The sequence below is a fragment of the Lissotriton vulgaris genome, chromosome 5, assembly GCF_964263255.1.
Source record: "Lissotriton vulgaris chromosome 5, aLisVul1.2, whole genome shotgun sequence".
Taxonomy (NCBI): domain Eukaryota; kingdom Metazoa; phylum Chordata; class Amphibia; order Caudata; family Salamandridae; genus Lissotriton; species Lissotriton vulgaris.
The window spans coordinates 43,792,355-43,815,361 of record NC_141693.1 but is presented as its reverse complement, the minus strand read 5'-3'; the positions used below and the strand labels follow the sequence as shown (position 1 = coordinate 43,815,361).

The following is a 23,007-nucleotide window of genomic DNA, read 5'->3' as shown; positions in this document are numbered from 1 at the left end:
CACAGAATCACACTCCCAACGACATGAGATGGACTGTCATCGAACAACTGAACACAGGCGACAGGTTACCTCAACGACTGTTCGAAAAGGAACAACGTTGGATTTATAGATTGTCTACCCAAAAAAAACGGCCTGAATGATAACATTCCGTGGAACTCGGTTCTTTCAAGATAACTTCTCAGTCAGCCACGGTCTCACATAGATCACAAGCACATTCACCGTTGTCTACTTTAGCCACTACTAAGATACATTCCTTTGGGGTTCCCTTATACTACGTGCCATGTCATGTACTTTGCCACTGATCACGACGGTCTTTGAGACCTGGATTGTAAATGATGAATGGGTGAATGGATGTACATGTACTCAAGTACCACTGTCTTTGCCGTGTATCTGTTGAACAATCAGGTCACTTGCTGAGATTCTGGCACTTCGCAAATGAACCATGTCGTCCTACTTGGCGAATGTCTATTCTCAGGACTTGTTATGGTGAGTTGTGACTCACCTAATCATGCACTGTTCACTTAGTGCTCCGCACTTCAATAACTTCAAATCTATCACCACTTTGTACTTTGTTAACACATTTGTGTTTGCATTTATTAAACACTTTTCAATTACATTCTTTAACTTTTTTGGCGTTTGTTATTTACATGCTTCATAACAATTTCCATACATATATACAAATGAATCAATGTTGCATTGAAATTATGAAGGTAACATGCTTCTTTTCATTTTTCAAGCGATTGTCGGTTGGCCCAATGCATTTCGGCACGCGAATGGCTTATCTTCGTGATGACACTTCGTCTCTCTTCTTGAAAATCTCGTCCGTCACGAAAAAAGCGCTGCCCTGTGAGATAAGCTATAAAGAACACGACAAGCAGAATACACTAGTTACCCAAGCGATTATACCAGAATACCAAGAGAGAACTACAGTTGACTTCAGAGTTGCCCCTGATGAAGGCACCATTCGCGTGCCGAAATGCATTGGGCCAACCGACAAACGCTTGAAAAATGAAAAGAAGCATGTTACATTCATAATTTCAATGCAACATTGATTCATCTATACTACTATTATAAAGAGAGAACTCTCACCTTTGAGCCAGGTAAACTCGGGAACCACAGTGCCAATCTACACACCCGATACACCGTTGAAATCGGCAGGGTGTGTAGATGGTCATAGGCGTTAAAAATTACAAAAAAAACCTTATATAAAAAGTTAATTAAAAAAAAAAAAAGTAGTTCCCCAAAGTAGCGCCGGCCGCGACGTGCGTCGTCACGTCAGGAGCAGGGGAGGAGCGGCTGACATGGCGTGCGGGGGAGGAGCGGTAACGTGCAAGGTGCTTGAGATAATTAGACTGACACATTTTGCCACGATCTTGCCTCGCTAATGCGTCCTTCCATCCAGCTAATGGGCAGTGCTCCTACTCCGTAGGGTGAAAATGAAATCCATTCACCTCGAGTTCCATGAAAATCTGCCAGTTATGTGCAATGTGCCCACTAGATGGCAGTAAACGACTGGTTAAATGTGCCAGTACGAAACAAGCTACAAGAGAAGAATGTTTTTCGTGGTACATCATTAACGTGAGCTGAAACCAATTAATGACAGTGATTCCATGCATCTGCTTAAAGAAACATTAAGCAAGACCATTTTTTCTGAAACTTGCCAGCGCTATAACTCATAGCAAGAAGCCCATTTACGGTGCATTTGAAGGATTACAGCAAGAAGGGAATGCCTGTTAGAACCTCATTTTCAAGTGCGCCGTTATTTGGAATGCAATATTCCACCCGGTAAATACGATACTGTTTGGTGCAGTATTTAACAGGTGTGGAATTACCATCAAATTCTAAGTTCAGCACCTCGCAATGTGGGATAACATGAGAATGAGGCACAGCAGTGACATGCTGGCATTCTATCCCTTCATATGGGTTTAACACAATGACATATAAACATGGAGGAGTACACAAAGAAAGTGTAATCTATACTACTATTATAAAGAGAGAACTCTCACCTTTGAGCCAGGTAAACTCGGGAACCACTGCGCCAATCTACACACCCGATACACCGTTGAAATTGGCAGGGTGTGTAGATGGTCATAGGCGTTAAAATTTTTTAAAAAAAACCTTATATAAAAAGTAAATTTTTAAAAAAAATAGTTCCCCAAAGTAGCGCCGGCCGCGACGTGCGTCGTCACGTCAGGAGCAGGGGAGGAGCAGCGTCCCAGGAGCGGCGGACATGGCGCGCGGGGGAGGAGCTTTAACGTGAGGCTAGCGGCGGAGCAGAGAGGCGGACATGGCGCGGGGGAGGAGCGGCGGCGGACAGGTGGTGAGTACCAGAGCGGCGGAGCTGGACCGGCGGTGAGGAGCAGAGGCTGAGGTAAGGAGCCGGGGTCGGGGCAGGTGGGGGACGGGGCGGGCGGAGTCACGGGCTGCTGACCACTGACACAGGGCAGGCGGGGGTAGGGGAAGCCAGCATTTCAGGCTTGCGTGCACTCCCGCCCCGGCCCCCGCCCGCCACGACATTGTTCGGGACACAGACAATGTCGTGGCGGGCGGGGGCCGGGGCGGGAGAGCACGCAAGCCTGAAATGCTGCCCGCAGCCCTCTTCTGCCCCGGGCAACGCCGGGGCGGGCTGCTAGTTTGTATATATGTATGGAAATTGTTATGAAGCATGTAAATAACAAACGCCAAAAAAGTTAAAGAATATAATTGAAAAGTGTTTAATAAATGCAAACACAAATGTGTTAACAAAGTACAAAGTGGTGATAGATTTGAAGTTATTGAAGTGCGGAGCACTAAGTGAACAGTGCATGATTAGGTGAGTCACAACTCACCATAACTAGTGACTACAATCTTCAGGAGTGACTTCCCTGATTAATCATAGCACCATTTGATAAGTTTAAAACAGTTGGAGATATTGGAGTGCTCCCCACAACCCCGATTACTATTTATTCTCAGGACTTGTCATTTACCTTTCTCTTTTAGCATTCTTTTAACTTAACCTTAACCATCCAGCTTAGCGAATGGCTAATCCTAAGACTCACCGTTTCCTTTCAGCGCATCTGTTCCTTTAGCACACTTTCCACAACACTGCTGGGGGCAAGGCAGGAGCATACCTTTCGCCGAGGGGTCCACTGCTGGACGCTGGGCTTCTGACGCCGCTGTTTCCTCCCGCCGCCGGCGCCAATCTCCATCCCGGCCGCCGAGGGGAGGAACTACGGTTCCCAGCGTCCCTTGCGGCCACTTCCTGTCCCGCGCGCCCGGAGGCGCTTAAAATCACGGAGCTCCCTTGAGGGAGCGGGGCCACTTTCCACAACACTGCTGGCGGCAAGGCAAGAGCCTACCTTTCGCCGAGGGGTCCACTGCTGGACGCTGGGCTGCTGACGCCGCTGTTTCCTCCTGCCGCCGGTGCCAATCTCCATCCCGGCCGCCGACGGGAAGAACTACGGTTCCCAGCGTCCCTTGCGGCCACTTCCTGTCCCGTGTGCCCGGAGGTGCTTAAAATCACGGAGCTCCATTGAGGGAGCGGGTCCACTTTCCACAACACTGCTTGGGGCAAGGCAGGAGCCTACCTTTCGCCGAGGGGTCCACTGCTGGACGCTGGGCTGCTGACGCCGCTGTTTCCTCCCGCCGCCGGCGCCAATCTCCATCCCGGCCGCCGAGGGGAGGAACTACCGTTCCCAGCATCCCTTGCGGCCACTTCCTGTCCCGCGCGCCCGGAGGCACTTAAAATCACAGAGCTTCCTCCGCGTCGCGGACGCGCACGGACGGCGCCAGGCAGAGCCCGGGATGAGGGCGGGCCGTCTGTGGCCGTCAGGGGCCGAAGGAGGCCGGGCTGGGCCACCTCACTAACATCCGTCGTCGATAATGGGTAAGCGCAAGAAGGCCACAGCCATGGAGGAGGGTGGGAAGAAAGCTAAGGTCCCAAGACATTCCAACTCTATAATGACGTACCTAACCTCAGTGGAGGGAGAACTAACAAAGGAAATCGCCAATGCTGAGCTTGAATTGGGCTTGACTGCTACTCCCCCACCAATCACCGTCCCCACCTACCCCCCCCAGTTCTGTGTAATTCACCCTCGACATGCACCCCCCCAGCACCACTCTACCCGGTTGTTACTGTTGCCAATTCCCCGCTCACATGCCCTACAGCTGAGGAACCTACCCCAACCTTCCCAGCTAGTCAGCTTGAATCGAGGAAGCAGACAACTACACATCCAACTGGGGGACTATTGGATAACAACGTTGCCAGTGCATGCCCACTAAACACACCAAACGACTTTTTGGGGGATAAACTAGAGGATCTTTTTGTTTCCAGGATCGAACCACTACTTGGGATAGCAAAAGACATTGTGGGCACATTGAACACTTGCCTAGAAGGTCTGCTCAGGAAATGCGCACTAATTGACAGACTCATTAATAATCCCCCCAATATGGCCCCCCATGAAAATGCAAAGTGTACCGAGGATGAGGTCCAGAGGAAGGTGGTCGGGAGGGTGGATTTGGTACAGGCACCATGCGCTGCTTTACAACCTAAGAATAGCGGAGGGGTTATCAATACACTACCCCCAGCCTTGGAAGCTTCACCTCCAATTATGGAGGGGCATCCACGTACGCAGAATCTGCCCAGCACCCTCGCCCCCGTGAGAGCATCTCATAGTAAATACAAACTTAACTTACCACCGGAAGCATCCCCCTTGGTAGCTGTCTTCATTGGGGTGCCCCCTCTAAGGGAAGGGGAGGTCGAATCCTCTATGGACCTCATGGCCAAATCTAAAAAGTGGTGCGCAGACAAATGTTGTGGCAAGAACATTGCAGATGAGATCATTTTCACAAGGAGGGTGGGTTGGATTGGTAAACATCGGAAATCTACCCAAGGAGATTGTGTGGTTGTTAATTTTAGCAGGGCTAACCTAGCGGATAGACTTTTTTGGGATGGCTCTGACATATCCCTATGGGACCGAGTAAGACCTGTCCCGCTGGGTTTCTTCTACCCTCCTCCTGGGCGTATGTTGCAACCTAGAGGCCCTGGGACCAGTAGTGGGGAAGGGCGCGTATCCCCAGGCAAGGGCAGGATTAACTACCACACACTCCCACAACCCCCAAGGTGCACAAATACTTCATTGACTAGCCAACCCCGCGTTCACCAGAACGCCCAGGAGGGCCCTGTGTTGGCTACTGCAAACCGTTTTGCTCTCCTGTCAGGTTTGGAGGACATAGACTGACTATCTGGTGACCCCACTGGCGCCACAGAGGAGGTAGGGAGCAGAACGATTGGTGCATGTAAGTTACTAAGCTGGAACGTGGCTGGACTTAACTCCAAACGTAATGATAAGGGGTGGATTAGTTTTGTGTCGGAGCACAAGGTTATCGCCCTTCAGGAAACTTGGGATACGTCTGCTAATTTTTGGTTGGATGGGTTTACCAGTTTTGCCAAAGCGGCTACCCCTAGCTGTGCTGGCAGAGCCAAGGGGGGTCTTTTAATTTTATTTTCACTAGAATTGAAGGGTTCCCTAAGACAGATTAGCACGGCCTCACCAAACATCCTTATTGTGGAAAGGGAAATTAGCCCCACCAGGAGGACCTTTTATATCAACTTTTATAACTCTGGGAACAGGGACAATTGCGATAGCAACCTTGCTAGCCTAGACGTTGTTTTAACGTTAGTCAGTCAGAATACATATCTCGATGCAGAGTACATACTGTTGGGTGATTTTAAAATCCACCCCTGTAAGTTAGCGTGCGGTACAAGTAATAAGGAAGGGGGTGAAGGTCCCGAAGGCCCGCACTTCGAGCACACCACTGGAGGGGAGGAGTTAGAAGACTTTTTGGCCAATTTTAATCTATATGAACCGGAGGGGGGTCCTAGAATAGCTACCTTCACAGGTACCAACCCCGGATCCATAATTGACTATATTTTTGTCACACCAGGTATCCTAAACAGGGTCACTACCTACCGTACAGTGCCCTCTCATCACAGCGACCATAACCCGGTCTTACTCGAGGTAGCCTGGGGAGATTATATGGGGCCAATACTGGGGCCAGTCAGATCGGAGCCGCACTTCTGACCAGGGCAGAAGAGTTAAATGTGCTAAGGTGGTTCCGGATAACTTTTATGCGGAAGTTTTCCCGAAAATTGAGGAACAGGTGGCAGTGTGCCAAAATCCACACGCTCAGGACTGCGAAATCATAGGGGCCTTTGAGAAGATTTGTGGGCAGGTCTCGCAGGATCTTAAGGCAAAACCCAGGAAGGGAGTGCCAAACAAGCAGCGCTGGTTTGACGCCTCCTGCTCAAATGCACCTAGGTCCCTAATGTCAGTCTTGAAAAAAACACCTAGGATAAGGGATGACATTGTCAGATTGAGGAAAAATTACAAGCTAGCTATAAAAACCAGACAAGATAACATCAAACAGGAAGCCCGGGAGAGCCTCCTTTCCGTGGCCGTCCTGAAGGATAGCCGGCGATTCTGGGAAATAATCAAACAGCCATTCTTCTCTGACCAAAATAATGAGGCCATGGATTGTGTCATCCCGGACGACAAATGGCTGGACCATTTTAAAAAGGTGTATGGGGATAGTGATTTGGCAGGCCAACTTGGGCCCTCGGTGGCCTTGGACGCCACTCCCATCTATTTTCTTAGCTCAGAGGTGGAGAAAGCTATTCTGGCCACAAGCAAGCATAAGGCTCCTGGCCCAGACGAGGTCCCGGCAGATTCATGGCGTCTCTACACCAAGAGCTTTTTGCTGCGGTGCGGGTCACCAATGAAGGAAGGTGTATGTCCCGGTTTAAGTCCATGCGGGAGGTTAGGCAGGGATGCATATTGGCCCCCCCTGCTTTTTACCATTTATATTAACGGACTGGGCGCCTACCTGGAGGAGGTTGAGGGTGACGTTCTGCGTGCAGGAGCAGTTAAGATCCCCGCGCTCCTGTATGCGGACGACGCCGTGCTGATTGCTCGCACTGGCGTCTGCCTCCAACTCTTATTTGATGCCTTTGGTACATTCATGGACCAGCTGGACCTAAAAATAAATGCAAATAAGTCCCATACTATGGTTGTGGGGCGACAAAGTTGCAAGAGGAAAACTAAAATTTTTGAGTGTAAGGGGGAGGTCGTTTCCAGAGTCTCCTCTTTCCCATACCTGGGGGTTCTCTTCGATCAGAGAGGATCCTGGGGACCTCAAGTGAGGGCAAAGAGGCTGGCGGTGATTAGATCATCGGCAGCTCTCATGGGTTTTGCGGGCTGGCTAGAAGCTAGGCCCATGGAAGCGCTTCTGAAAATCTATAAAAGTAAATCAGTCGCCCTGGCCTCATATGGTTCACCTCTTTGGGGTTATGTAAACCTGGAACCAATCCAGAAAGCGGAGAATAGATTTATCGGACCCTCCTGTCTGTTCCGCAGTCTACACGGACTTATTCCATACATATGGAGGTGGGCTTAGACTTCCTCACTGATGGGCTGAACATGGCACCCCTGATCTTTTGGCTGAAGACCTGGCTTAATGAAGATCTGCCACTCAACCATAAGATCATGGCTGATGTCTTGTCCTTAGACCATTTCAAAAGGGTCCCATGGTTGGCCTATCTGATGAAGGCGTTCTCAGACTTGGGACGACCAGAGCTCTTTACTTCCACGCGGGACATCAAGACCCAGGATATTGATATTGTTAAAAAGCAATTTATGGGGAGGGCAAGAGCGTGTCGTGAGGAAAAGGAATTAGCTAAACCAGCAGTGAGGAGACACTATTTGCTTGTAAACTCATTTGCATTAGCACCTTATCTTGGTTTCGTCACAATCCCATTCCATAGGTTCCTTTTAATTAAGTTCAGGTTTAATTTGTTACATTTTTATTTGGGCAATTTCAAAACATGGGAAAAACCTGAACTAGCCCCCCCCCTGTTGTTGTGATCATTTTTCCACCCAAGATACCATGCACTTTGTTATGTTTTGTGAGTTTTATTTAGAGCCAAGGAAAAAACACCTGTTACCGGTTTTAAAGGAGGCTGGCTTCACGCAAGTGAGACCAGCTCTGCTCTACCTACAATCATTAAACAACATACGTACCACATTCTGTATGGCTAACTTCTTGGTGGCTGCAGCTAGAATTAAAAAACATATTTATCAGACCAATGACCCACCCTAAAACTGTGTTAATTAAGATACTTGAGCCTGGTGTAATATTATATGAACTAAAATTGGCCTTTCTTCTTTTTTATTAATCCTATGTATGCACTGATTTGTCTGAATTGTATGATTTGTTTGTCACTGTAAATGATTTGTAAATAGCTTATATTGTACATATTTTAAAGTGTATGAAATGTTTTTAACTCTTTGTATGATTTTTAACTAAATCGAATAAAGATATTTTGACTGACTGACTGACACTGCTTTAACTTAACTTTACACTTGTTCTCAGGCGCTCACGAGCATATCCAGCCATCAGCGGCTGTGCAGGGAATCGCGTCCCACGTGATCCTGGTTGCTTCGGCAACCCTTTCCCACGTGACTAAGCGCCGCCCCTACCCGGAAATGCGGAAATCCCTTAACCCAACCATCGGAGCCCATGAATCAAATCTAAAGGGCTCCGGACAGGTTTACTGCTAGGCAACTTGCCGCTTTCCTCACTCCACAAGTAAGTCTTCCTCCCCCCCCCCCGGCTCCCCGCAGATAGGGCTCGATAGAGCCGCATCGCACTTAACCAACGCCCCCTGCTTCCTTTCAGATGGTGGCAGTGATTGACCGCAGAAACGGGTACGCCCATGTAGCCCATAATTTGAGCGCTTCTAGTAAGAGGTGTTCCTTTCACTCCACTATAGTCTCACCTTTTCTCGCATGCTATAATATGTATTTTTTGTCTATCGGGGATCGCAGATCCTGTGTGTGTCTTGAGAGTGTTTTTAAACTACGTTGTTTTTTAAACACTAGTAGACGCGTGCCAGCATTTCTGCTATGTCAAGCTATGTTAATTGTCGAGAATCGACACACACTCACATATCGTCAACCTCGAATGACAATATATATGAATAAGCTCACATGTGACCCACGCATACATTCTTGAATGGTGACGCATGTGTATCAGTTCACACGCTGTACAGTCACGAGTGGGTTGCAACAATCCTGATGGCAGGCTATGTCTGTTACACAACAGCACGTATGTCTGCGTTATCTATGACTCGTAGAAAAAAACCTCCACAACGTGGTTTCCATACACCAGGTGCACCGTGAAACTTATTTGGAATGTCTGTATCTACAATGGTATGTTGTCCCAAACCCATCCCCCCTTTTATTTTTACAGGTTTTTTTCCGATATCGTGGAGAAGAACACACTTTTGAAACAAATCATAATCTTGTGATTTGGATATTTAAGTAGACGAGGGCAGGGTACACCTTAGCGTGTGTATACCACCCAGTCTACACTACACCGGTCCTGGCGAAAACCTCATAAACTACACGAAGGTTGAAACATGTAGACCTATATGTATATTTTTATAATCACTATACGACTTCTTCCGACACCACAGCTTACCTAATTAGGCAAAGGTGTCTCACATTATTTTATCTGTTGTCCAATCACTCCAGAATAAATTCTATGAGTGAGTAGTATTGTGACAACTTTTAAATCACTCTCTTAAACTCCTAGCACATATAAAATCAAAGAAACCAGCTCCACTGTAGTCAGGTGTCGAAGCACACCCGGATGGCATTCCGCTGTCCGGGTGGGACCCCAATGATGAAGCATGTCACCAACTAGGTTGGTGAGTGAGGGGTCTTCCAAGGACAAAGGTTGTCCCAGATTGGGTCGCAAGGTATGCACTTCGATACCCTACTGAATAGGGGTATTAGATACACTCAGGGGGCACTCCTCCTTTTGTTTGGAACATTGGAAGTAGGGGATCAGGAGTTCCCTCCCGACCTTCACGGTCTGCTACCCTTTCCCTCTCCTATTGGTTTACTAATACGGTTATAACACGCCAAATATATTCTCCTTCGATTCCCAGATGTCTCAGGTTGACAGCACCATTGAAGGCTCTTGCAGAAACATGAAATGATCCAAACAAATAGAGCCGGGTCAGGTTCTGATACCTGGAGAAGGAGTTTGTAGGGACGGTTGATACGTGTAACACCAGGCAGAGGGTGTCCACGTCCACTGGAACCTCTCTTAGATCCACCTCCATGTTCCTCACTGTGCTGTATCTGCTGAAGACCCTGAACCCCTCCAAGGGGAAGTGATAGCAAGTCAGGGTCAGCACTCACAGGGATGACAGCAGGTCCCACTGGTAGATCTCACACTTGGCAGTGGCCATGCCTGACACGATGGTCCAGCAAGAGATGACCAATGGGCAAACCACGGCACGTAGAACATTCTCAGCGCCATTTCATACAGCTGCTTTCTAATGGGTGGTTTGAAGTGCAGGCCTCTGTGCAGTGGTTTGCTGCATCCCCTTAAAAGTAAGTGAAACATCTCCTTTCTCTGTGCTTGTCTGAGTGAGAAGGGAGGGCCCTATGCAAAAAGGAACTGAGAGATATAGAGATTTATAATTAGAATAAAGAAGAACGCAGAGTCTGACTGTGTGAAAGAAGAGCCAAGAGCAGTAATGTCCACTGCAACATGTTCAGTCATGGGAATGTGAGACTGCCTTCCTATCCGTCATCGAACCCTGACCCTAATTAGAATTGTGAGAAAGGCCCCATACAGACCAAGAATCTTTATGCATTAGTTCCAAGCATTGGCTACTCCAGGAGGTGAGAATGAAATTCATGTTTACAGCGCTAGCCTCAAAATCCTTAGACATCAACAACCGGCACAAGTCCACTCCACCCTAAATATGCCCAGAAATCCCAGAGGACAAGCACTTCTGCGGCTGTTATCAAGAAGATTTAAGGCTGACTGAGTCCTTTTCCAGGGGCTGCTCCGGCTTTATGAAACCCAGTACTTGAGGGCCCGAGAAGCCAGTAAAACAGTGTTACTTTCAGGAAAACAAAGCAAAAAAATATTTTTGGCGTATCAATATTTATCTCTATTCTTATCAAGGTTTTGTGTTGCCTTTTTGCAGTGCAAGGAGACGCAAGGGCGACTCAAAACCTGAATGAGATTTATTAAGCCCTGCATGGCGTGATAATTCTAGATTAGCGCAGGGCAGAGCCAATCCGTGCCATGTGTTACTCTGCTGCAGGGAGGCAATGCCATGGGTGGAGCGTGGGTGTTGCCGTGCATCCACCCCTGCATTCTAATACATTCCCAGATTTAGCAACACGGGTAGGCCTGGGAATGTGTCAGAATTGTTCGCCTCCCCACCAGAGGCGCAACGAGGAGAAATATCCGTATTTTTCCTCACTGTTTCCTCTTTGTAAGTGAGCTGCATTGAGCAGCACACGTAGAAGGAGGAAAATACCTCTGAGGATTGTTTTGTGTAGCAAGGTGTCCCTTCCTGGACAAAAACAATCCTGCCTGTAACACACCCACCCTTGCACCATGGGGCATAAATGCCTGCGTTGGTGCCAGGCAGGAGTTCTGTGCACCAGGGCAGGCAGCAGGAATGCACCGTATAATGTTAAATACAGCGCATTGCAGCCCTCTCCCTTTCATGCAGCGCAGCTCAGCAATGTGGATTGTTGCGTTGCAAGAAACATTGATAAATATGGGCCTAAATCTCCTCATCTTCCTCAGTAACAGACGAAGGACAGATTGGTGCAGACTCATCGATCTTCCAATCTACCCAGCCCCTCCCCAATCCCCGCCTGATTTATTAACTGTGCTGCATATGGCTTCAGAATATTGGCGGCCCGGCCATAGGTGCTGGAAGTAGGGTACGGGGGTGCTGCAGCACCCCCAAGAATAACCATGCTGGAGTTCAGAAGGTGAAGGAGCAATAAAGCGGACTTTAAAATTCGTATTCATCTTGTCACTTTTGCTGCAACATTGGTCAAAGGCCCGGCTGTGTCTTCTGCTGATTCTGAAACTTGTGTTTCCTGATGTTTCTGTGGCTGCAAAGTGAGAGGATTTTGTAAAGTGAACTCTCTGACAATCTTGATGGGAAGAGGAAGTGAAAGGGGAGGCCAAAGGATGTCCCTTCTAACACACAACAACTTTCAAATACCTGGAAATGAACTGTGCACATATTTCACCTGAAGCATCTGTAATTCTGGAGTGTGATGGAAAAAAAGATTTTAATAGGCTCAAAATAATCCAGACCCTATACTGAATGATGCGCAAATGATAAATGTCGCTGAAATCTGTTTTCCACAAATTATCATTTGTGCGCTGTATACTTTTACCAGTAAAACCATGCGCCGATGCACATTTAGTGGCCATTTCAATGAAGAATGCGCACTCTATAACGGATTGGTTCAGATGCTCCGTCCATTACCACCCCCTTTTGTACCGCTTTTGGCCGCCATAAGTGTGGCAGGGTATGCTCAGACGTGAGTCCCTTGCTCACTTTGCCACTGGATTCAAGCAAGCCGGGCTGAAAATGGCTGGAATGCCAGAAACCGGTCCTCGGAAGCTTGTTTCCGGTCCAGGGAAGGCATGGCTTGGCAGTTTGGGCTGGACTGTTCCCATAAGGCACAGGGTCAGACTGATTTGCATATAGCCATGTCTAAACTGGGGTGGCAGAGTGGGCTAAAGAACGGTGATGGATTAAACCCAGATCTTTTGACTGGGTGTGAGTATTTGATTGGTTCTGATGCTCCGTCCATTACCTCCCCCTTTTGTACCGCTTTTGGCCGCCATAAGTGTGGCAGGGTATGCTCAGACGTGAGTCCCTTGCTCACTTTGCCACTGGATTCAAGCAAGCCGGGCTGAAGACGGCTGGAATGCCAGAAACCGGTCCTCGGAAGCTTGTTTCCGGTCCAGGAAAGGCATGGCTTGGCAGTTCGGGCTGGACTGTTCCCATGAGGCACTGGGTCAGACTGATTTGCATATAGCCATGTCTGAAGTTGCGTGGCAGAGTGGGCTAAAGAACGGTGATGGATTAAACCTAGATCTTTTGACTGGGTGCGAGTGTTTGATTGGTTCAGATGCTCCGTCCATTACCACCCCCTTTTGTACCGCTTTTGGCCGCCATAAGTGTGGCAGGGTATGCTCAGACGTGAGTCCCTTGCTCACTTTGCCACTGGATTCAAGCAAGCCGGGCTGAAGACGGCTGGAAAGCCAGAAACCGGTCCTCGGAAGCTTGTTTCCGGTCCAGGGAAGGCATGGCTTGGCAGTTTGGGCTGGACTGTTCCCATGAGGCACAGGGTCAGACTGATTTGCATATAGCCATGTCTGAACTGGGGTGGCAGAGTGGGCTAAAGAACGGTGATGGATTAAACCCAGATCTTTTGACTGGGTGTGAGTGTTTGATTGGTTCAGATGCTCCGTCCATTACCACCCCCTTTTGTACCACTCAGTTCAGTAAAAAACATTTCGATGATTAAAAACCATCATAAAAATACATAATACAGATCAACAGTTATATTACATTTCCGAACCATAGAGTACTAAAAACACAATTGATGTAGTTATAAAAGCTTATAAAATGAAATTGTATACATCCAAGATCAATCTCTGGTGTTTCTTAGTTAGACAGCAATTTTTAAAAATCTCGTAATAGAGCATAAGGTGCGCATGTCAGTAGCTCTTTGCAGAAATAATAGAGCAGTTTTAGCATGACGAAGTTTTGACTCTTTTAAAATATCTACCAGAAATCTACGGCAAGGGGTTCGATAAAATGGACATTATAATACAAAATGAAGGGTGTCCTGCGGAGACCTATTGTCGTAGCCTCCAGCAAGGAGGCAAACGTAATCTCTCCATCGAACAAAAGACCCAGATATGAAAATGTATTAACAGTTTCTAGCACATGAGTTCCTATTTTGAATACATATTTCTTAGCGGGTTTTTTCCCTGCCACCATTACAAAGGATTTGGTCAAGTTCACGAAGAGATCTAGATTCTCCATGAACTTTACAAATCCGTTGACCAAGTGTTGCAGGCTCAGTGCTGTTAGTGCAAGCAAGACCGCGTCATCAGTGTACAGCATTACTGTTATATGACGCAATCCTGCTTTGGGACAGACAGTCTCCAGAGCCAACAATGTGCTTTCTAGGTCGTTTATGTGAAGAGAGAATAGAAAAGGGGCCAGGATACACCCCTGCCTCACTCCGCCAGTGCACGGGAAGGGATCGGTACTCACCCCCCGCGCTATAGCGAACTTTGGCAGTGGTGTTCCAGTGTAGTTCTTTTAAGATGTTTATAAGTTCTGGATCAATTCCCAAATTAAACATCAGGGCCCAAAGTTTGTTTCTATTTACGTTGTCAAAGGCCGCCGCCAGGTCCATAAACCCCATATACACCGTTCCATTACTGGCTTTTGTATATTTGGCAACTAGGAGGTAAAGATTGAGACATTGGTCACCAGTTGATTTGCCCGTTCTGAATCCATATTGGGTGTCTGCTAGGGTGTGGTGCTCTTCTGTCCACTCAGTAAGGCGATTTAAGACTGCTCTTCCTAATAGTTTGGCTGACACATCTATCAGCGAAATTGGTCTGTAGCATTGCAGATTGTCTCTACTTCCTTTCTTATAGATAGGGACAATCAATGCCGTAGACCAAGATCGCGGGAGTCCAAATTTTAGCGCTGCATTTAATACTCTGGTCATGATGGGCGCCCATAATTCAATATTACTTAGATAGAGATCCTGTAGAGAGAATTCTAATTCTGTGGGTCTCGCCCCCTCCCAGGATTCAGCCCTAGCTATCTTACCCTGATGGTAATATAGACTCTCAAAGTGGGTAACCCATTGTTCGGGGAGTATGTTAGTGCTAATAACAGGGGAACTAGAATCTTGAAAACAGGGGCTATTGATGATTCTCCAAAATTGGGTATAGTCCCTATTTTCCCCTGCTTCCCTCAGGTCTGCCCAAACTTCCTTTTGGAGCGTGATCTTTCTCTGTTTGACCTTCATTCTGTAATTGCGCCTACACAAAGCGACTTTATTCTAATCTCTTGGGCGCGTCTTAAGGCACAATTTTAGCTCCCTCAAAGCCCGCGAGCAGTTAGAGTCGAACCATTGTGGGGTTACTGATTCCTTTACAGGGCGTTTGGTTTTTAGCAGTCCATCAACCACCTTAGTTAAGGACTCAAATGCCAGAACCACATCTCTGCCCTCTATTGTGAGATCTAGGCAGGCCTCTATTTGTGCTTTCCCTCTTTCTATTAAGGTGCTATAAAATTCTTGAGCGTTGATCTTTGCCCATCTTAAGCGCCTCCCCTGATCCGTTGGACGGATTTCAGTATCTATAAAGGCGTTCCTTACCGTCAACCCATTATATGGGATTTCGAGGGTTAGGGGATTATGGTCACTCAAGGGGCTCCAGTCCGTTCTTACCTCTTTAACCTGTTTTTTAGCAAAGGTGGATATTATAATGAAATCTATAATGGATGAGCAATCTCTTCCCTTGAATGTTGGTGTGAGAGTGTCTCCTGCTCTCAGAACCAACAGGCCAATAGTGTGGGTGAGAGCAAACCTATCAAGTAGCTTCAAAAGCAGTGTCCCCTCTTTATTATGTTCAAAATGTGGTCCAGTTTCTAGAGAGCAAGAGGACCAATCAGGGCTCACGGGGAAACGTTTTTGGCACAGGTGGCAATTAAAATCGCCCATGATCAAAATAATTGGTTCCGGGCCCCCCGCCTTCGATCAATTTCTTCACTTAGTCTGCTCTCTAGTTCTTGTATCGGTGGGTAATTCCCATCAATCGGCCCTGAGTTATAGAAGTTAAGTATTAGGAACCTCTGGCCGTGTCCCTGGAATGCCACTGCTTGTAAAGTGTCTGGTACCCAGGGGGGTTGCGTCCATGTGCCTTTTAAGTCTAAATCGACATATAAGGCTAGCCCTCCCTTCGCCCTGCCTGATCTACCTTCCTGCGCAGGCGCAGAGAAGCATTTATAGCCATCCAACTGATAGGGAGAGAGATCACGTGCCCAGGTCTCCTGGAAAGCTATAATATGGAAGCCCGTGATGTACTCCCTCCAGTCCTTGCTATCAAATTTCTCCCCCAGGCCCGCAATATTCCAAGAGAAAAGTGCTAGCCCTGTTTGGAATCTTTCCCTCCCTCTGAGGCCTGGACATTGGGTCTACACTCCGTGCTCTTGTAAAAGTTTAGCTCACTGGCCACCCCACCCCTCTGTGTTGGGTGTTCTTCAATCCTCAGGTCTTCCCAGCTTTCCCCCACACCCTTCATTATACATATAGATCCATCCCCTGTAGTCGTCTTTTCTTGCCCATTCTCTTCAGGGGGTAGTCAGTCATTTTCATCGATCGACTGTAGGCGGGCAAATCTTGTTTTTATAATACTTTATTCGATACATGTATTATAAAAGTACAAACGTAAAAAATACATACAAAAGTTTCGTGTATTACAATTCCTCCTAGAAATATTGCATCATTACAAACAATTAAAACTAAGGGGGAAATATCATAATTAAAATTCATACTGAGTCATGATCTGTGCAAAAATGGGACAACAACCTTGACCGAATGATCCAGGCGCTAGCCAAGAACTCAGCAACCCTGCAAACAGTAAACATACAAGTAGTGTTGGTTAGAATAATGCGAAGGGCTGATCTATGGTCCCTAACTCCTAGCGTTCTACAGACTGGCTTCAACCATTTATCTCTGGCCTGCTTATATGCTTTGCATGCAAAAAAGAAATGGCCTAGAGAGGTGTGGAGAGGTGTGGCTCACTTGTTGGAGGCGGCAGACCTGTAAGCAGAGAACGGCCTGGGACCAGGGTTCAATTCCCTACGCGGCAGGGTCTTGGACCAGGGTCAACGGACTCGATAATTCTCGCCTCAGTGCCTACTCTAACCAGGGAACACACTCGGTAACTCTGGGCATTAAGCTTGCCTCATCTCTACAACGGCCCCCCACAGACGCCGGGGATGCCTGGTTTCACCCTGGAGATACCCAGAAAGGGACCATCTCACAGGGAAAACCAGGACGGGTTCCCCAGCGGTCTACAGCACCAGGACACTCGGGTAGAGTAACAGTGCGCTTTACAAGTATCCCACATTCTTCCGGGCATGGGCAACCTGGGCATTTCAAATCCTCTTCCCTCCTGTCTTTCCACCCCGCTGTAAAAATTTTAAGAGGGAGAATGCCGTATCTTAGTTTCAAAAATAAGGTTCTTTCTCGAGGAGTCTGTATAAAGTCTAGGAATGGCTCTAACTTGACAAGGAGCTTGTGTTAAAAAAATGTGTCCGTTAAGGGACCCCAATTTGGGTTGAGCAAAACCTTGGCCTCTACCCACTCCCAATATAGTTTTTTTACTGTTTGTTTTGGTGGGGGGGATTGGGAGGCCCATGAGTCGCTCAAGCCTAAGGATACCCAAAGCTTCTTTAGATTATTTAGCCACTTTATTTTGTTTGAGGCATTCAGGCTAATTAGCTCATCCAGCACTAAAGCATATTTTGCTAATTCCGGGTTCCTTCTAAGGCGCACCCAGAATAGCAGTGGTCGGAGTTGAACTATTTCAGAGATCGATCTTTTGCCCATATCATAAAATAGTGGTTTCAAAGGGGTCGAGAGAGGGAGCGAGACTAAGTCTCTCATAAACTTGTTCTCTGCCACTACCAGTGCTTTGGTGTTCTCAGCGCCCCATAGTTCTGATCCATAGACCGCAGAGGCTAACGCCTTCCCCTCATAGACTGCTAGGTCCGATCATTTCCTTATTTCATTTTCCCTTTCCTTCTTTTCTGTCCCCAAGCCCCCTCCAGTCAAAAATACTTGGGCGCGTTCCTGGAATCGTGTAGACGTAGTTTCCTTGTCTGCCTCGCTCTCCGCGTCCAGCCCGGTTCTCGCAGGACTGTCATCCCTTGATCAAGCGGCAACCATCAATGAATGGTTGCGAGCCGGCTGTGACCAAGTCGCCCCGCTAAAGCGCATATCATCTAAGCGCGCAAAGGATGCAAACCGCTGGTTTAATGGCGACTTGAAGACGCAAAAACTTAATCTTCGTCGAGCGGAGCGCATCTGGCGGAGGGACTACTGCCCAAATTCGAGAACTCACTATATCACTCTTGCGGCCCGTTATAAGAATTCCATTTTGGAAACTAAGAAGGTCTATTTCTCTTCAAAAATTCAGTCTGCTGAAAATCAGCCCAGAGAATTTTTTTCCATAGTTCAGGAGCTTGCATACTCGGACAGGTCCACGCTCAAACCCTCTCCCTCACAGCTTCTCTGTGACTCCCTCAATTCTTTTTTTCTGGATAAAATTAGAATTATCAGAGCTAACATTCCCAGCCCGTCCCCCTCTTTTATCAATCCTCACTGCCCTCCAGCAACATCGCGCTTGGATGTTATTCCGCCTCTTACCAGGGACACTTTTCTTTCCCTCCTTCCCTTGGTTAAGTCTGGCTCCCCCTTGGATCCCTGTCCCGCTCACATCCTCAAACAGATCTACTCTTCCTGTCCCTTACCCCCCCTCACGTTTCTAAATAGTTCACTGTCCCAGGGTATTGTCACCCCCTCACTTAAATCAGCGGTGATCCTACCCATTTTAAAAAAATCCGGCGCTGATCCTTCCGTTTCAGCTAACTATCGCCCCATCTCACTCCTCCCTTTTTTGGCCAAGATACTGGAACGTCACGTAGTAAAAACTTTGAGCTCCTTTGTGGAAACGAACTGTGTCTTGGCCCCCAGGCAGGCCGGCTTCCGACCCGCCCACTCCACGGAGTCCGTGGTTCTATCAGTCTTGGATAACCTCAGGGAGGGAATGGACACTAGTCAGCCCCAGGCCCTGGTCCTCCTCGATCTCTCCGCCGCCTTCGACACGGTGGATCATACTATCTTACTTTCCCGTGTCGGAGCGGCGGGCATCGGGGGTGCGGCCTTGGTCTGGCTGTCCTCCTTCCTGAGCGGTCGCTCCCAAGCAGTTCGATTGGGGGATTATTCTGCTGACTTTCGGCCAGTACAGTATGGGGTCCCTCAAGGATCCTCCCTTTCTCCATTGTTATTTAATTTATACATTGCCCCTCTTATTTTTGCTTTACAGCAGCGTGAGGTCTCCGTGTTCAACTATGCGGATGACCTCCAGCTAATTTTTTCATTATCCTCTTCCCCTGCCTCAATATCTAATTTTCATTCAGTTATGACCTTCATTCAGGACTGGATGAACCACAACCACCTGAAACTCAATCCCGATAAAACGGAACTGGTGTTGACAGGTGGTTGCTCCAGTCCTTGGTCTCCTCTCTTTTGGCCCCCCTCTTTAGGTTCCCCGCCTACTCCCTCTCCCTCCGTTAAAACTCTTGGCTTCAAAATCAACGATCAACTTTCCCTCCATTCCCAAGTCAGCACGGTGGTATCCTCAGCCTTTCTTTCCCTCCGAACCATTCGGAAAGTTTCCCGGTTCTTTTCCCCTTCCGCCCTCAAACTCATCCTCCTGGCGATGGTGACGTCCCGCTTGGACTACGGTAATGCCATTTATTGTGGCATGCCACAGTACCTCGTGAGGCGCCTCCAGATGGTTCAGAACCAGGCAGCCCGGCTAGTCTTTAACCTTCCCAAATTCCACCACGTCACTCCCCTTCCTAAATCTCTACACTGGCTCCCTGTACAGCAACGTGCACTGTTCAAATTGGGCTGTATCATGTTCAAAGTTCGGTCTGGGCTGGCCCCGGCCTTCATCAGCTCAGCCATCCATGATTACACCCCATCCAGAGAACTGCGCTCATCTACTCACCAACTTCTTGTGATCCCCCGTTATAAACGCAAAAAATGGGGTGGCTCCAAGTTCTCGACCTTGGGTCCTGCCTTTTGGAACTCTCTCCCGATTCACTTGCGATCCTGCCCCCAGTATTCCCTCTTCCGCAAAGCCCTTAATACCCTTCTATTCACTCAGGCCTTCCCATCTTAATGCTCCCCATCTCCCGCACCATTTCGTCCTCTGGGTATGTAGCACTGCTTAGCGCCATGAAACCGCTTGGTGTACGCGCGCTGTATAAATATTTTTAAATTCAAATTTTTAAATTCTAGGGCAGGGGCTATTGGTCTACTGATTGAAAGACGTTGATTTTTAAGTATTGCACCAGAGACCCTTTTAAGATTTAGAACCATTTTGCACAAATGGGATTCCCAGCTCATGTTATTGCCAAGTCTAACCCCAAGGTAATCAAATTCATTCACTACCTCTAGAGGGGACCCATTCAAGGAGAGATAGACCTTCCTATGATTTATTTTTGCACACATGACCACCAGCTTCGTTTCTGCGGTGTTTACTGTCAACCCACGATTTTTACAGAAAATATTAAAACGATCAAGGAGTTTTTGCAGACCCTTGGGGGTTTTGGACAACAGGAGGGTGTCGTCAGCAAAGAGGAGTGTGGGTGTTTTCTCCCCGGCAAGGACAGGGGCATCCGCTGGGTCTTCTCTCAAGTGGTCCACCACCCCATTTATAAAGAGGGAGAACAAGGTCGGGGCCATCACACATCCTTGCCGCACCCCTCTGCTGACTGGGATCCTCCTGGTTAATTGCCCCTGGTTCCCCCATCGAATCCTTGCATAATTCCCTTCATGGAGTTTAATAATAAACTGTAACAGATAACTAGGGAACCCCATATCCAAGAGGACCTCCCAGAGTTTAGCACGTGGGATAACATCGAAAGCTGTTTTCAAGTCTATGAAAGCCAGATATAAGCTACCCCTGGTAATAGACACTGACTTCCAATAGACTGCACAGAACCGAAAAACCTGGTCCATGGCGCCTACATTGCGCCTAAACCCCGCCTGGAAGTGGGTCAAGATGTCGTCTTCCATTAACCACAACTCTGTCCGGTTTATGATGACCCTGCCAACTACTTTTTGGATGGTGTCAATTAGACTTATTGGTCTGTAGTTGGCAGGGTCCTCTCTGTCACCTTTCTTAAATATGGTAATGACCTCTGCACCTTTCCAGGATTCAGGTACTGGATGACCGGACTGGATTAGATTCATTAACATGGCTATAAAGTATGCCCATAGTTTGGGTTCATGCAACAGTAGGTCCCCCGGCAGGCCATCAGGGCCAGCTGCCTTTCCCGGGATTATTTTAAGGATGGCGTCCTTGACTTCTCGAGGAGAGAAAGACTCTCCATTAGTACCAAGCTCTATGCTAGTCTCACTCTCAATAACCATGGCTGGGGATATTGGCTTGCCCTCAACACTAACCTCGCAATACAGATTTAAAAAGTGGGAATACCATTGGTGTGCAGTTATGTGATTTAAAATCTGTCCTGCCCCTCTTCCATCAATAGTATTGATCAATTTCCAAAAAAGAATAGAATTTTTCCCAAATGCAGCAACATTAAGCTCCTGCCAATGCTCCTCCTCCCAATCCTTCTTAGCTACTGTTATGCTTTTACGATAGTCTTGTCTAGCTATTCTCACTGCTGAGGGGTCCTTACTTTTTATGGCCAGCGTTATGGCTTCCCTCTTGTTCCTGCAGTTGGCCGTGTACCAGGGGTTGCTCTTGTTGGGTTTTTGATGTATCAATGACAACCCCAAGGGTTTTTTTTAGTAAAGAACTTTCCTATTTTATCTGTTAAGTTCTTATACACAGCTGGTAAATTTAATCCAAAAGGATGAAGGGCTGCTATAGCAACAGATGCCAAGCCACAAGTTTCAGCCATAACTAGCTCTTTAATACTATTAAGTTTCCCATTTCACATCTAACTGCATTCCACTTAAGCTTACGATTGCAGTTTGAGGGAAAAACCTCTTTAGTGATCATCTCTGGAATTCACCTTTTGCTGGTCCCGTTTTCCCAATGGATTTCCATGCAGGGTTGTGGTCACTATCTGTTGATTGTCTGACCTTCATATCCACTAGATTGACCCAAGACTGAATATCCAGAAGGATGTAATCAATACGCGATGGGCAACCTAACCTATTAAAGGTCATTGCTCCATCGCGGTCAGAAGCAGTTCGCCCATTCAAAGCCCACAGGTTGTGTTCCAAAACCAGGGCATTTAGCTGGATTGCTCCGGCAGTCCATTTCTTAATAGGGGTAAGGGCTAATGGTGGTATAATATGTCTCCAATCCTCGGAATTAAAACCACATAAATCTTCATCATCCAGGGGCTCAATGGTACAGTTAAAGTCCCCCCCCCCCACTAATATTTTAGATCTCGAAGGCAGCTCTAGTGTAGGTGAAGTTTGGCCACCCGGTGAACCTCTTGCGTATACACAGAAGAGTTCTAGTATGGTGCTACCGGAAGGACTTTTTATAGAGATATGCAGAATGTCATTTGAGTTTGTATTGTGGGTAATGGCAACACAATTCAAATTTATCTTTACCCAAATATGTAGACCACCAGAGGGATGTCCTTTCCCTGTCGTAACTGTGGGAATAAAGAAAGTTGAGTACCCATTTTTATATTGTGGCAGGGGACACCAGGTTTCTTGGAACATGCATATGTGGAAAGTATTTATAAAATCATTCCAATTGGGATTATCAAGTTTTTTTTTTTAAACCTGCTATGTTCCAAGACAGGATATTAATAGATGGTTCAGTATACTAGTTTCCCTTTCTACTCTACCTGGCTGGTGGTAGCCATACTAGTTGAACCATCCCTACTACTATTAACACGTACCCCCGGAGAAACGGGTACCACTCTCTTTCCAGATTGTACATGGTGCTGTGTTGGAAGTCAGTCCACCCCTTCCAAACCACTGAAACGATTGTAACAGGGACATAAAGGATAGTTAAGCTGTGGGCCCGACCAGTCCCCATTAAACTGTCGATCACCCAAAATGGGTCTCCCTGCTCTTCTTTGTACTAAGTTCCAACCTTCCTCGTCGTACCCACCCCATTTGGAGGATGTCTGATGGTTTGGATGCTCCCGCCTGTTCCTCCCTCTCCCCATATTGGACGACCTCAGCCAGCTCCACCTATTGTCATGGTGTTCCATATGCATGTAAAAATATAAAAGGGATTTAACCATAATCGTGGTGTTGTTGTCACATGGGGGAACAGAACAAATGTATTCCACCA

General features: G+C 47.4%; 1 pseudogene; it reads right to left on the bottom strand.

Moving 5' to 3' along the window:
- The window catches only part of LOC147710090 (uncharacterized), a 37,971-nt pseudogene that overhangs the window by 4,708 nt on the left and 10,256 nt on the right, over nucleotides 1-23,007 (bottom strand).